General features: G+C 37.9%; 1 long non-coding RNA gene across 2 annotated transcripts in view; it reads left to right on the forward strand.

The window, feature by feature from the left end:
• LOC126941391 (uncharacterized) overlaps window positions 1-8,820 on the forward strand; it is a 174,119-nt gene extending 165,299 nt beyond the window's left edge. For both annotated transcript variants that reach the window (XR_007721287.1, XR_007721288.1), the window contains exon 9: window positions 8,694-8,820. This is a non-coding gene — a long non-coding RNA (uncharacterized LOC126941391). The remainder of the gene's footprint in view (window positions 1-8,693) is intronic.
• The last annotated feature ends 7,450 nt before the right edge of the window (window positions 8,821-16,270 follow it).

Below are 16,270 nucleotides of genomic sequence, written 5' to 3' on the forward strand. Positions count from 1 at the left end.
TAACTCAAAATTGATTGCAGACCTAAATGTAAAATGCAAAACTATAAAAATCCCAGGAGATAACATTGGACAAAACCTAGATGACCCTGATTTTGGCAGTAACTTATAGACATGACATCAAAGGCACAACCCATGAATGAAAGAATTGGTCAGCAAGATTTCATTAAAATTGACATTTTTTGTTTTGCAAAAGACACTGTCAAGAGAATGAAAGGACAATACACAGACTTGGAGAAAATGTTTGAGAAAACATATCTAATGAAGGACTGTATCCAAAATATACTCAGTAGTCTTAAAACTCAACAATAAGAAAACAAACAACCTGCTTAAAAAATGATCCAAAGATGTTAAAAAAATACCTCACCAAAGAAGATACACATATGGCAAAAAAAAATAATAAGAAGAAAAATTGCTTCACATCACATGTCATCAGGGAAATGCAAATTAAAGCAACAATAAGATATGGCCTATTAGAATGGTAAAATTGAAAACACTGACAACATCAAATGTTGGCGTGGATGTGGAGCAACAAGAACTCTTATTCATTACTGGAAATGCAAAATGACACAGTCACTTTTGAAAACAGTTTGGCGGTTTCTTACAAAACTATCATACTCTTGCCATAAGATCCAATAATCATACTGCTTGGTGTTTACTCCAAGAAGTTGAAAACGTGTCCACACAAAAACCTGCACATCAATGTTTATAGCAGCTTTATTCATAATTGACAAAACTTGGAAGCAACCAAGGTGTCCTTCAGTACGTGAATGAATAAACTGTGATACACCCAAACAATCAAATGTTATTTAGTGTTAAAAAGAAATGAGCTACCAAGCCATAAAAATATACAGAGGAAACTTAATAATGCATATTACTAAATGAAAGAAGTCAACCTGAAAAGACTAGATACTGTATGATTCTAACTATATGACATCCTGGAAAAGGCACAACTGTGGAGCAGGTAAAAAGATCAGTGGTTGTCGGGTTGGTGGAAAGGAAAGATGAATAGGCTGAGAACAAGGATTTTCAGGGCAGTGAAAATACTCTGTATGATGCTAGACTGGTGCATACATGTCATTATACATTTGTCCAGACCCATAGAATGTACAACACCATGAGGGAACCCTAATGTAAACCATGGACTTTGGGTAATTGTGATATGTCAGTGTAGATGCATCAGTTGTAACAAATCTAGCGCTTTGGTTGGGGATGTTGATAATGGGGGAAGGTGTACATGCAGGAGGGTTGGGGATAGATGAGATATCCCTGTACCAACCTTTCATTTTTGTTATGAACTACTCTAAAAAATAGCATTTTTAAAAAAATTTTTTTAAAAACTTGATTTTTAAAAATCAAGTTTATTATATCTCATCATCTATTGGAACATCCACTTTAGGGTAATTTAAGTGCTATTCCGTAGTAATATACTATATCAATGAGATTCTGGTATAGACTACAAGAAACTTCTAAAGAAGAGACAGGAGAGTATCAAGGAGAGTATCAGCACTAATCTGTTAGTCACACCTTGTGTGATTCCTTTCCCTTTATATTTAAGCAGTGTGTATGGTGGAGATGGTGGTGAGGTGGCAGGTAGGGTAATACCAAGATAACATATGGATGAAAAAATGTTACATAGTGTAATGAGAATTAGCTCTAAAAAGGCAAATTGTTTCTATTTTAAATATCTATTAAAAGCAAGTCATATTAAGTTATGGTTTTTAAGATGAGATATTTATTTAAATGTTGTCTAAGAGAAGGGGTATAGTATATTGGAGGTAAAGAAACTCTCTAATATGTTAGAATATTAGTTTCAAATCCTGACTTAAACACTGAGTAGCTCTGAAGCCTAAATTTATTTTCTTTCTTTTCCTTCCTTCCTTCCTTCCTTCCTCCCTTCCTTCCTTCCTTCCTTCCTTCCTTCCTTATTTCTCCTCATTCTTTCTTTTTCTTTCTTCTGACAGGATCTTGCTCTGTCACCCCGGCGGGAGTGCAGCAGTTCCAGGCTCAAGCCATCCTCCCACCTCAGCCTCCCTAGTAGCTGGGACCCAGGCATATGCTCCTTTTCATATTATTTGTAGAGACAGAAGTCTCCCTATGTTGCCCAGGCTGGTCTTTACTTTCTGGGGAAACCTGAATTTCATAATCCCTCTGCACCAAGACTTCCTTAACTGTAGAGTAGGGAGTATGGAGTTATTGTGAGGGCTGCCTAAACATTTTCTGAGAATGAGGCACCTTCACCTCATTATTTAATTCTGAATATCAAATGTCATGATTTGAATCTGAAACTGATACACACACACAGACACAACACACACACACACACACACACACACACACACACACACACACACCCCTTATTTGGATCTAAGCCAATACTGAGAATGTGGGCCATCTGCTGGTGACTTTTGGAACTTCAGATACATGTTTCCCAGGCCTTAACTTTTGAGGGGATAGGTAAGCATCTATATAGAATGTCAGAATTGTGGGTAACCTTAGAGATTGTCCCATGTAGCCTTCATTTTTACAGTGATCTGCACATATTGGGTTTTAGCCAGTTGCAGAACCAAGACATGAACCCAAGTTGTCTGACTCCAAGTTGTGTGTAGACCTAAAGCATCAGGGGCAGTGGAGGATTGCTGTCACAAAGTGGGACAGTTTCAGACAAGGAAGGGCAGACTTGGAACACTGAGAGAGAAGATGTTTTCTTTGCTCCACACTTGGGCGGCTGCACTGTGTGCAGAGAATATTGTCCTGTGAGTCAGGGTAACCACAGAAAAATGTTACATAATGGATTTTTATCATTGTGCCCTGTATCTTCTCCACTCCAGTAAGCCTCCCCTTCCTGCCAACCCTCATGCTTATCTTAGATGCTCAGATACTAACCTCTGCAAGTTTCTTCCTGAGTTTGCCTATTCTTTGCTTTCCTTTTATCATCAAAACTGCTGGGAGGGTAGGGGATTATCCGTTGAAATAATCTGATTATCCAATGGACAACATAATGATGTCCAGACTATGTACCAGGTGGAGGTGATGCAAGTGTGAAAATGACAGGTGTGAAACTTACAGTCTAGAGGAGAATCGGGTGAATAAGGAGTCACTTACCATAGACTGTGAAAAGCTGTGATAGGGAAACTGCTAATGAGGTTGACCTTCTTTCCATATTTGTATGGATTGTGTGAAATGCCTTCTGTAAACTATGTGTTTAAGGGTTGCTTTGTTTTCTTTCTGGGGGTAAGGGGGCTGATTTTTAATTATGTTTTTGTCTTCATCTCACTAATTTGTATAATTTCATAATGTTTTCTGGATGCTAGTTATTTTTTGTTGTAGTGGACTCAGTGGTGGCTCCCCAAAAGTGTTCACCTGGACCTTACAAATATGATCCTGTTGCAGGTATAATTAAATTAATGATCCAAAGAAAAGATTATAGGGTGGGCCCCAAATCTAATAGTGAATTTCCTTATAAAATAAGAGTGGAAGACACGAGAGAGGCCAGGTGAGGATGTAGGCAGAGATGAGAGTTATGCCACTATGAGCCAAGGAGAGCCTCGAGCCTCCAGAAATTGGAGAGGCAAGAAAGAATTATTGGGAGAGTCCTTCTCAAAGCCTCTTGGAGGAGGCTGGCTCTGCTGACACCTTGATTTCAGACATCTGGCCTCCAGAAGTGAGAATAAATGGCAGGTGTCATTATAAGACAGCCATGTGAAGACAGAGCCACACAGGGAGACGCACAGGGAGAATGTGCCAACAGAGGCAGATATTAGAGTGATGAGTCCACAAGCCAAAGAATACTGGCAGCCACAGTGAGCTAGGAGAGAGGCAGGAAAGGATTATTTCTTCACCAGAATCTTCCTAATTTTTCATCTGCATGCGTTCAATTCTAGAAAAGCATTGTCCAGGAGGATGCTTCATGATGAGGTGGCACACAAGTTGGATATTTACTATGAGAAAATAGAAGAAGTATGAAAACAGTTGGGAGCATATATTTATCATCTTGAGCCAACTCTGGCCCAGCAGGTCATTGATGAGAATCTCTAACTCTAGAGCGCGTTATTGGGCTCAGAGATTTCATATCTTATATCACAAAGGTTTCTATGGTCATCATCCTGCGGTTATAATGTCTCAAAATACAGTCTAAGAAATAAAAAGTAACCTTTAAAATGAAAATACAGAGTCACTGAAGAGTAGAATGAGGTATAAGTGGTGAACCTTCTGGAGAGCAATGTTTTACTGTTTTCTTTTGGTTGATACATCAGATTGTCTTAAGTGAATGAATCCAGACTGCCATTTAAATGGCAGTTTTTACTAAACTTGTGGTTTTTTTTTTTTTTTTTTTTTTTTTTTTTTTTTCCTGAGACGGAGTCTCGCTCTGTCGCCCAGGCTGGAGTGCAGTGGCCGGATCTCAGCTCACTGCAAGCTCCGCCTCCCGGGTTCACACCATTCTCCTGCCTCAGCCTCCCGAGTAGCTGGGACTACAGGCGCCCGCCACCTCGCCCGGCTAGTTTTTGTATTTTTTAGTAGAGACGGGGTTTCACCGGGTTAGCCAGGATGGTCTCGATCTCCTGACCTCGTGATCCGCCCGTCTCGGCCTCCCAAAGTGCCGGGATTACAGGCTTGAGCCACCGTGCGCAGCCTAAACTTGTGGTTTTAAACCTATGTGAAACAAACTGATGTGATGTGCTGCAGACTTGCCCCTGGTAGGGTAAAATTTGTAGTAACCAAAATACAGCCAGATTCGATCAAATTGAGGATGTATACTCTGAAGCCACTGCCAAATTCTTAATTTTAGTGGAAGTTTATCATCACTTGGAGATGTAGTTTGACCCCTCAGCCTGTTGTCTCAAGAAGACTTTTGCTGGCCAGTCTCAGATATTTGGCGTTTTGTATCAGCAGGACTGTACTGAATAGGCATGAGACATAATTCCTCAAGTCAAAGCTAAAGAATGTTATTAGGCCATTCTTGCATTGCTATAAAGAAATAGCTGAGACTGGGTAACTGATAAAGAAAATAGGTTTAATTGGCTCACGGTTCTGCAGAGTGTACAGGAAGCAGGACAGCGGGCACCTGCTTGGCTTCTGGAGAGGTCTCAGGGAGATTCACTCACGACAGATGGCAAAGTGGGAGAAGGCACGTCACATGGCGAAAGCAGGAGCAAGAGAGAAAGTAGGCGGGTAGAGATGTCACACTTTTAAATAACCAGATCTTGGGAGAACTCACTCACATTAGCAAAGACAGCACCAAGCCATGAGGAATCTGCGCCCTTGACCCCACAATTCCCACCAGGCCTCACCTCCGACACTGGGTCTTACAATTCAACATGAGATTTGGTGGGGACACAGATCCAAACCATATCAGTGATTGTATTTTTAAAGAACATTTTCAGTCCCTTTTGTATATCTCTAATGAAAAAAAAAAAGATGATACTCATATAGTTCTGTTCCCCCAAAAAAGAGACTTTTAAAAGCTGTTGGCATTGTGCATTGCTACTTGAATCAGAGATAGAGTGAGCAAATTCCATGAGGTAGTCATGGTGAAAATAATTTTACGGTTTGTCACAGATTAATAAGCAAATAATATCAAGGCTGTGCAAACCCTTTTTCAATAACTTGAGCGATTATCAAAGATTACACAGGGCATGTTTAGCAAAAGAACAAAAACTAATAAATATGAACATCAATCTGTGAGCTGTGCCTCATTAATTCTTTACACACCAGTGAAACTGAAGTAAAGCAAGAAATATTCATCATATAACTAGGGACCTGTGTAGAGAAGTTGTTAAAATATTATTTTTCATTAGCAATTTAAGAAAATAAATGAAATAGCTATTTCACTAAAGTGAATTGGCATTGCCTGGATTTGACACTTAAAATTCTGTTGTGTAGTGAAGAATTAACCTTACCCAGAGAGAGGTCTGGCCTTTGTCCTCAGCTACTGAAAGGTGATCCCTGGGTTCCTCAAAAGTCCTGTCTGATGGGAGTATCTTTTTTTGCCTAAGGGCTTTGTTCACTGGACAGATTAACAATGTTATTTTTGATGGGGCTTTGAGCCAGGGTGTTTCAGTTCCCATCTATGGAAGAACTGGAGACTAAGTTCCAACCTCTGGAAGGACTGAGTACGTGTCTGTCATTTGGGGAGTATGGGATTAGCCAAATAAAGCCTCTGGTCAGCAAAGGCTCCAGTGAGCTTCCTTGGTTGGCCATATCCCATGTACATTGTCACATCATGGCCAGGAGGAGGTAGCACTGTCCCTGGCTGCATAGGAGAGGACAACTAGGATTTCTGGTAATGGGACTCCTCCTGGACTGTCTGCCTGTGTGTCTCTTGGCTGTTTTTAAACTATTTCCTCATATTTCCTCATAATAAACAGTAACCATGAGGATAACAGCTTTCAGTGATGTTTATAAGTTCTAGTGGATTACCAAACACCCCGCTCCCCCACCCCACCAAACTTATAATTGGTGTCAAAAGTGAAGGCATTCTTGTGAGGACTGCTTTCTCAGACCCTGCAGTTTGATTAGCTCTGGGTAACTGTCTAAGGCCAGATAAATAATGGTAAAATAACTAGGAAAACAAGACAAAAATCCAATACATGCACAAGATAAATGAAAAGTGTATGTCTGTATATATATGTTAACATATACCTACTTTGTACAATTGTCATTTTTTCTTGCCTCAAATCCTTTCCCCATTTTTTTTTTAATGACAGAATTCCTCTTTCCTAATGGTTTTTCATTCCAGATTCACCCACCTCCTACTGCCAGCATAGTCACATGACCCATCAAGCCATGTCCTGGCTTGGTTAATTGGAGTCCACCCTGAGAAGAAAATGACCATTTCACATGAACAAACTAGGCCAATCAAAATACTCTCTAGATTTCTCTGCTAGTCCTATTGGGGAAGAAAAAATCTCTCTTTCTAGAGTTGCCGGGACAACAGGATATATACTTGGAATTGTTGGTAGTTGTCTAGGCATCTTTTTTACAAAGTAAAGAGGTGCTGCTTTAAACAATGGCGACCCCACTCAGAAATGTCAAGAAATGGAGAGAGATCCAATGACATAGTTTTATTTCTTGGAACTGACATGCTTTAGGTTAAACTCATCATGCTTCCTAAATATATGAGCCGATAGTCTCATTCTACTTTTGTCATACTAGGTTGAATTTTTAAATTTTTTTCCTCTCACAAACTCAGACTGAACACTGTCAGTAGTGTTTTTGATGGACATCTGGCAAATATTGAAAAATATGTATTGTAAGCACACTAAATCAATGCATGAATATGATAGAAATGTCTGGGATTATAAATCTTTGATATCCAACCAGAAGTCATCCCTGCTATGACCTGAGAGTTGTGCAGAGACAACACTTCAGGCAATGGCTCACTTTTCAGTGTTACGGACATTTCATCAGCAGTTCTCTTGAATACTCCCTAATCCTGGTGATGGACTACACTGCCCGTATCAGAGATCATTTTAGTCCCTTTAGCTTTAGGAACCAGTCCTTTAGGCTAGGATCCTGTTCTTGGCTCAGGAGATCAAAGCTCTTCAATGTGAACAAAATCAGAGAAACACAAACCCAAGAGAAGGGGCACTGCCACAAACGGAATATTTTCTTAAGGCCTGGATGTCAGCTGGCCAATCAGAAAAGCTTCCAAAAACTGAAGCATGTTGGCCAAGAGGCAAGAGGTCATCCAAAGGAATCCCGAGAAAAGAGACACTAAAGAGAGCATGCAGATATTTTTCTATTCTCTTTGGGGCAGTTGTAGCAATGTTTCTTATGACAAATGGGCTATACATTATTATAACATTAGTAAACATTATGATAATTCTTCTCTATGTGTTTATATATATTTGAATAACTCTTACTTGGAAACTTAAAAAGTAAGGCAAAGCCCTTTCTCTCATTCTAGTATAGGTAGTGATGCCACAAGGCTGAACTTGAAGTGGCTTTAGGCTTTTTCTCTATACCATTTACCCACCAAGTTTCTCCAAATAACCAAAGCATAGGTACTTTTGTCCTGGCAAAGGCAAATTTAGGGGTTTTTTTTTTCTCTTGAACTGCAAATGACCCTTCATCACTTCCCTAACCTTCTCCTATAAAGAAATTCTGGAGCTGCTTTGAGTGATGTACATAATGAAAGTTCATAAACATTCTGTGGTTTGATATTTTCCCCCTTGTGCTATAGTTGTAAATGTAGATAGTTCTGTGGCAGTCATGGAAGACAGAGGTGATTTTTGTTTCTGGAGATATTGAGGAGGTTTGAGGCGGCAGTAAACTACTATTTGAGTCTTCAGGAATTGGTATGAACTTGGAGATAAGGAAGACAAGCCTTTTGGGCAAAGAGAATTCCACAAATAAAGCCGTGAATATAGAAGAAATCCAGCCACATTTGGAGGTGGTCTGTCATTATGAACTGGAAATGTCAACAGGCAGATGGTGGAAGGATGGGCTAGATAAATGAATTAAGACCACTTTGTGGACACTGAATGTCAGACTAAGAAATCATTACTTTATTCTGCAGGGAATGTGTCTTGGTTGAAAGATACTATGACATTATTAGATCTGTACTTTAACAAGATTAATTTTGTAATACTTTGTAGAATGAAAGATAGAGACAAAAGACAGGAGGTAGGGGTATCTTGTCATGCCTGACAATGTATCTTTTAAATTCCTTATTTTTTTTTAATATCATACAGCAACCATGAGAACTTCCACTACACTTTGAACATGCGATTCTGCTGTCAGTAGTGACATTCACTTTCCATTTTCTCTACCCATGAATGATGGAAGGCAGCGCCACCTGACAGTGGGAAGAATATTCAAATAAGGTAAAATGAACCTCAGTTAACTAGGGAGGCAAAGGCTTCCACTATATACATAGTCATAGTGTCTTCTGGTTCTACATTATCAGGAATGAAAATAGGAGGGAGGGAGGGAGAGAAAAAGAAAGGAGGAGGAGAAAAGGAGGGAAAAAAAAAGAAGAGAGAATATGTAATGAATCTAATCAGTTTGGAAGTTTACTTAGGTTTTTTTTCCTTTATATTTTGTGTATATCATAGTAATTATTTGGAAACTCTTGCATATCAACTTAAAAATCTGGTATAGTCATTAGTTTTCAGCTTTCTGGCGACATGGTGAGATTATACTTTCTGGTCTACTTTCATGGTAAGATTATACCCCTTAGGCTTGGGTGTGACAGTGAGACAGTTCAGGACAATGAGTTCTGAGTGGAAGTCACATGGGTCACTTCTGGGCTGGGACATTTGATTGCTGATGTGAGACTTTCAGAGCTCTCTCTCTTTTTTTTTCTGGCACAGATGGTAGCTGGTCCCTCAGCCCACATGTCTGAGACAGGTTTCTCCTTACCAAGTCACATTTGCATCAATAACATATGAGAACATTGGCCTAACAGCACCCTCCACAATACTTACTAACTTAATATTTTTCTAGCTTGATGTCTTCTAGTCTCTATTATGTGTAAAGTACACCTGCTGACCTGAGATAAAACGGTAGCAATCAGCAAGAATTAGACTGCAGCATAACATACTCTGGATTTAACTGTAATTTCACTTAATTTTAATACTTCCCTTCCAGTACTTTATATATATACACATATAATATATATAAAGATATATAATATGTATATATAATATATAAAGATATTTATAATAGTGCATATAAAAATATATATTTATAGATAATATATGAAGCTATATGATATATATCAATACATATTTATATATTTTATATAAAGATAGAATACATAGAATATATATTTATGTATAATATATAAAGGTGTATCTTATGTATAAATATATATTTTATATATAATATATAGATATATATAATACATAAATATAAAATATATAACATGCATGCTCACATATGTATATATGGCACACATATATAGGCTACATGTTATATATAGAGCCTATATATTAAATATGTAGCCTATATATTGATTTTTTTCTTTTTGCTGTATTATATAAGCATGTTTTGCTCTTGGCAAGCATCACTTTTTCAAAATAAACTATAACATAATTAACCTTTCCTCCAGTGATGAATACTTTTGGATTGTTTTCAATATTTTTGCTATATATGTTTAACTTCTCTGGTTGTTGCCCACATCTGTTCAAGGTTTTGTACAAACAGACTTGGACAGCAACCAAGGAAGTTAACTGTACCTCCATATATTACAGACTGTCCATGGGGATTACTCACAAATGCTTATGAATAAGATGATCCCTGCTGGTGCTACCTGGCATGTGATGCTCTTCCAGGACCAACATCTCTTGGGAACCTTCTTTTTGCACTTGATACCACGGATGCACTAAATTCTCCATTGACTCAGGAATAGTGTCAGAAAAAAAATGAGGGTAAATTTCTCTCTCTATCATTAACTTACTCTTTGTTAAAGGGTCACCAAGCAGTGCTGTTATTGCTGACACATTGCCCTAAATAGATTTTTTTTCTTTTTCTGCAGAGGATTAAGATGTGTAATTATGGGGAAAATTTTCTAGGCTTTTTGCCTTTCATGTATGATAAATCAACTGGCCTGTACCATCAATTTTCTAGGCTTCTTAAGATCTGTCTAAACAGAAGCCACAGAAAGAGCTTTCATATTGTCCCAGGGAGCTCCTCAACCCACATTCGAATAAGCATCTTATTGATTCTACCTCACCAGTTCCTCAGACAAGCATGACTGTTCAGCACTGATAAAGTCTAAGCTAAACTAAAATCTTTTCCCAAATAATGCTGAAATGAACATTGTTGAGCATGTAGATTTACTTGCATGTATCAGTTCATGATATATATTGACAGATTTCTTTCAAGACAGATTGCTTTTTGCCAGGTCACATTTGCATCAACAGCATGAGAAAATTGGCCGAATTAACTCTTGAAATATTGACTAACTTAGTGTTTTTCAGGTTTGATAATTTGATGTGGAAACTTATAACATCTTGCTGCATTAACTTTTTAAAATTTGTTTTTCATTTGCACTTGTCATTGCTAAATAAAATTAGAAATCATAATAAGTATTTGTAACTTTTTCAAATACTTATTCAAATGATAACTTATTCAAATGATACATATATTTGGAAGCAAAATAATGCAAATTATCTTAAGTGACTATGAACAATTTCTTAAGCTTTATTTCCTAAACTCAGGTATCACTCTTCAGAGAAAGCCTCTTTTCAAAATGGCTTTAATTATATTTTTCTCTAGGTCATTTACATAGCTCACATATTTTTGACTCATTATTTTGAAGACTCATTGATTTATCAACTTTATCTGATGATTTCTAGACATATAAAATGAGCATTTAGCTCACTTAGTCTATTTTCTCCTCTCCTTACCCCAATGTTTGATATTTATATTTTGCTTATTTTCTTGTTTAATTTAATCAATGTATGTAGTCAACTTGAATCATTCTTTTTTTATCCTAATGAGCCATAGACAGTGTTCCAGTTATCTATTGCTGAGTAAAAACCATCTGAAAATATAGTGGCATAATAATTTCACTAATTTCACAGATTGTGGTCTGAAATTCCACCAGGACACAGAAAAGACAACTTATTTCTGCTCCATGATATTTGAGACTTCAGCTGAAAAGAGTCAAAGACTGACGAGTTGTAAAGTGGTTGGTGGCAAAGTCATTTCAAATGATTCCTCACATGTCTGGTGGATGATGCTGGCTATTGTCTGGAACCTCAGCTGAGACTGTCAGTCAAAGCATTCAGAGCTTTTGCACATGGTCTTTCCACGTAGCCTGATTTCTTCATAGCAAGGCAGTTTCAGAGTCTCAGGACTCCAAGAGCTGTCTCCAAAGAGAGCTGGTCTCCAAAGAGGAGGAGGAAGCTGTGTGACTTGAAATTTATGCAATGCCACTTCTGCTTCGTTCTATTGTAAGTGGAGTCACCCTGGGTGACCCAGAATCAAGAACAGGTGACACAGATTCCACCTCTTGTTGGGAGGAGTGCCAAATAATGTACACATGTCTTTTAAAACTGCCATAATGACCTTATGCAGATTGCTTAGGGCCAACCTACGTAGTACAGCGGGATTTCATTTCCTTCTCTATAGGTCTTGTATCAGAGCCACTGGGCCACATGAGGAAGAATGTCCTTAGCAACAAGATCAATTGGGTTTTCCTTTCTTTCACTCCATGTAACGCTTAAAATAATGTTACATTTTATTATGCTTTGTATTTTGTATTTGAATCATTGATCTGTTGCATAGTTCTCATTTTTCCTCTCTTTAAAGCTTTTAATTGCATTACTTTTTCTTCCACAATTTGCCTTAATTTTCTCCTCAATTTTTTCCCCAGTAGCTCAACTTTACCTTCTAATCTTGAAATCCTTTCTTTCTGGGTGCCTTTTCTCAGGACTCCTTGTTTGGTTTTTTTTTGTTTTTTTGTTTGTTTGTTTTGTTGTTGTTTTGTGCTAACCAGGGAAGGTTCTCACCAGGCTTAGGGTACAGCTGTCATGTTGAGATTCTCATTTGCTGCTCTCCTGCATTGGGGATATCTAGGCTTCCATTTTCTTGGTTGATTCTCTTTTTTTCTGAGTTCTTCTCCTAAAGAAGGATATCTATGAGGTAAATTTTATGAGCACTTCTATGTATGAAAATGTCTACTTTCATTGTTAAACACTAGTTTAGTCACATAGGCAGTGTAATAGGTCAAAAATAAGTATCCTGTCATACTTTTAAAGGAATTTTCATATTGTCTTCTAGAATCCAGTGCTGCTGATGAGAATTCTGATGTCAGTCTTATTTATTTTCTTTGTAAGTGGCCTGTGATTTTTTTACTCACCTTTCTTGAATATTTTCCTCTATTGGAATATTTTAAAAAATGTATCTTGGCTGGGTGTGGTGGCTCACGCCTGTAATCCCAGCACTTTGGGAGGCTGAGTTGGGCAGATCTTGAGGTCAGGAGATTGAGACCATCCTGACGAACACGGTGAAACCCATCTCTACTAAAAATACAAAAACAAAATTAGCTGGGCGTGGTGGCGGGCGTCTGTAGTCCCAGCTACTCAGGAGGCTGAAGCAGGAGAATGGCATGAACCCAGGAGGTGGAGCTTGTAGTGAACTGAGATCGCGCCGCTGCACTCTAGCCTGGGTGACAGAGCAAGACTCTGTCTCCAAAAAAAAAAAAAAAAAAAAAAAAAAAAAAAAAAAAAAAAAAAAATTATCTTTACTTTCGGTTTATTCGGTTTTGTAAACAAGGTGTAGGTCTATTTTTATTGATTATGCACATCATGCGGTGGGATGGAAACTGCTATACTTTAGCTCTGAGAGCTTCTATATAATATTTTTGGTAATTTTCTTTGATTTATTTCTTCTCTTCTAGAACCTCAGTATATCTTGACTTTTCTCATATTTTACATTTCTTTCTCTCTTTTAAAATTGCTAAAGTAACTTCCTCTTTTGATTGTTCCTTTTTCATAACACCATCTTATTTTAGTTATAACTTTTAGAACATTTTTTGGACTATTAAGAAGGTTTTTTAAAAAAAGTTTTGTGTTTTTTTTACTCTATTATTTAATCTATATTTCTCTCTCTGTGTCTTCACTTGGTTTTTCTCTCATACTATTTTCTTCACTCTTATGCCTAATGATCCTTTGATGTCCACACAGATTTTTATATTACGAGAATTCCTTCGGCTATTGCTGTAAAAGGATGCTTGCCAATAAATTTTTTCTCGAGTAGAATTTGTGCTTTGGAGCCCCTCGTGGTGAAACAGGTGTGTTATGAACTAGCAGACTGCCATTTAAGATGAGCAAGTAGGAGTTAACTCTCAGACTACTGAAGCTCCAAGTCCCAGAAAGGGAGTGGCTTTCTGGGGATTAGACACCTAAGCCTTGCACCTTAAATGTCTCTATATATTTTATTAAATTTTACTATAGTAGAGATTTCTGCTATAAGAAGACAAATAAAGCCTATTTTTGCTCTGAGGGCTGGTGAAGTAAAGGGGGATGAGGATGGTAACTGAGAGCTGTGCCATATATCTCATCTACAGACTTTCACCGAGTCCTTCTATTTTGGGCTTCACTTTTTACTTTAGAATTCAGCTTTACCTGTTGACTCTGAGCTCAGTTTGCAACCAGCAGGATTCTTGCCAACAGGGTATATCCCCATCTTCTTGGTAGTGTCTTTGTAGTGTATTATGGGCTAGAGAATTATTTGTCTTTTTCATCTTCCCATGTTTCCATCCATATTCTTTCTTCTGAGAATTTATGGAAATTTCTCCTTTGCTGTTGACCACACATTTTCTGCTTTCTTAGCAGTTATAGGTTCACTGCCTAAACTGTTAGCTTATTTATTCATTCACTTATGTTTTAGTCTTTCATTTGGAGGATCTTCAAAATTTTAAGAATCAAATTTCTGTGCCCATTCTTCCATCTTGAATTAACATGTTTTAAACTGAAGAATATATTTTAATTCCGTAGACATTCAGGAGAAAGAAATGGGCTTCTTTCCTGTTTGCCATGCCAACCTGCTTGTTTAGAAAAGTCAAGCAAACACAAGACACCTGTTTCACATCAGGTTCTTAATCGTTCACCTGCAATCACTTGAGCTAATGTTTGATTTAACCGCGTTGTGAAAATTATAGTTTCTCCAAAAGCAAGAGTTCCTCATCTGCTGTAGCATTATGCACCTCAAGAACTGAATCACTGCCACAGACGACATCTGGATTCTGACAACACCGTGAGTATTTCTTAGAGAAAATATTGCAGTGAGCAGCTTTATATCTCAGTAAGGGCCGATATATCATAGAAACTGAATATAAATATAGAGAATGGCTGTTTTGTACAGGGTGATAAAAGGAATTCCATTTGGTCATGACAAGCCAAACGAACAATTTTTTTTTTTTTTTTTTTTTGCATAGCGTAGTATTAGGTAGGAGCTTCAGGATGTCTCAAATAATTCCTCCTTGGTTCCTGATGTCTAAAACTTCATCATCATTTAATTACAAAGCAGATAACCCTGAAAATGGTAGCATGAGGTTTTATTAGTTATTTGCACTTCATATGGATGAAGAAATTAGAAACAAATATGTACAACAATATGTAAACATGAAGGGGTGGAACCCGGAGTGGGGATGAGGTTACTCTTCCTAAAAGAGGAGCTGAGGGTCAGCAGTGGAGGGCACTAGAGGCCAACTCTACTTGATCGAATGACTTGGTTGTGCCCAGCATGTTAATTATTCCCATCACAGGCTGCCGTCTTGAGTCTACAGATCATATTCACATAGGCATGTCAGAGAAATGGGCAGAGAACTTTTGAAGCAAATTAATGTCATTTTCTTGTGATGTACCTAGAATTATTTATTTTATAAAAGCAGTCAATATCTACAAAACATTGTATATATTATGCAATTTAAATTCACGTATTTTTATGGCACTCATTGTTGCATTAATAATGAATAGAGGTATCAATGTTGGAGAGAACTTGATGCATCATGAAAATAAGAGATCTCTCTATCTGGGAGACACATGATGTAATACAAGGAAATTACTCCCTATAAGTTACAACAATCTATTCTCTCTCTCTCTCTTCAATGTCTATTTTATGTCTTCTTTCCCCTTCAATCTCCAAACTCTCCTCCTCTCTCCCCGTTCTCAGCTGAATTTTTTTTCTATGTCACTGAGAAAATAAAGTTGATCAGAAAACTTCCATGTTCGCACATCGTTACATCTTCTTAATGACTAGCATCTGCCCCGCAAACTCTCCTCACTCAAAATTTAGCACAGATAGTCCTGTTTAGAGCCACCCCACTGCCTCGAAATTAGATAGCTCCATCATGTCCTCCTTCTCCCTGCTCTCTCCTTCATTATCACCCCTTCACTTCTACTAGATCATTCCTGGTAGCACACAAGCTTGCTCTTATTCCTCGCCTCTTTAAACAAACAAACCTTCTTCTTGAAGCTACTAAATGTGCCAGCTACGCACTGTCTATGGTTCCTCTCCTCTTATTCTCCCCTAGATGTGCCACTCACTGGAATAAAGTGCTCGTGTTAACATTGCCAATGTCCTCTGTGTTGCTCAATCCAATGGTCAGGCCTCAATCCTCACCTCACTTGAACCTAAAGTAGTGTTTTACACAGGTGGTGGCCCCTCCCCCTCCTTACCGTTTCTTCAGTTGGCTTTCTGGACACCACAATCTGTTGGTTTTCCTCCTACCATTTTTGTTGCTCATTCTCAGTTTTGTGCTCTCAATGTTAGGTGTTGCTTTAGCTTATGTTCCCCGGCAAGGAAACTACAGAGA

The sequence above is a fragment of the Macaca thibetana genome, chromosome 18 (assembly GCF_024542745.1).
Source record: "Macaca thibetana thibetana isolate TM-01 chromosome 18, ASM2454274v1, whole genome shotgun sequence".
NCBI classification, from domain to species: domain Eukaryota; kingdom Metazoa; phylum Chordata; class Mammalia; order Primates; family Cercopithecidae; genus Macaca; species Macaca thibetana.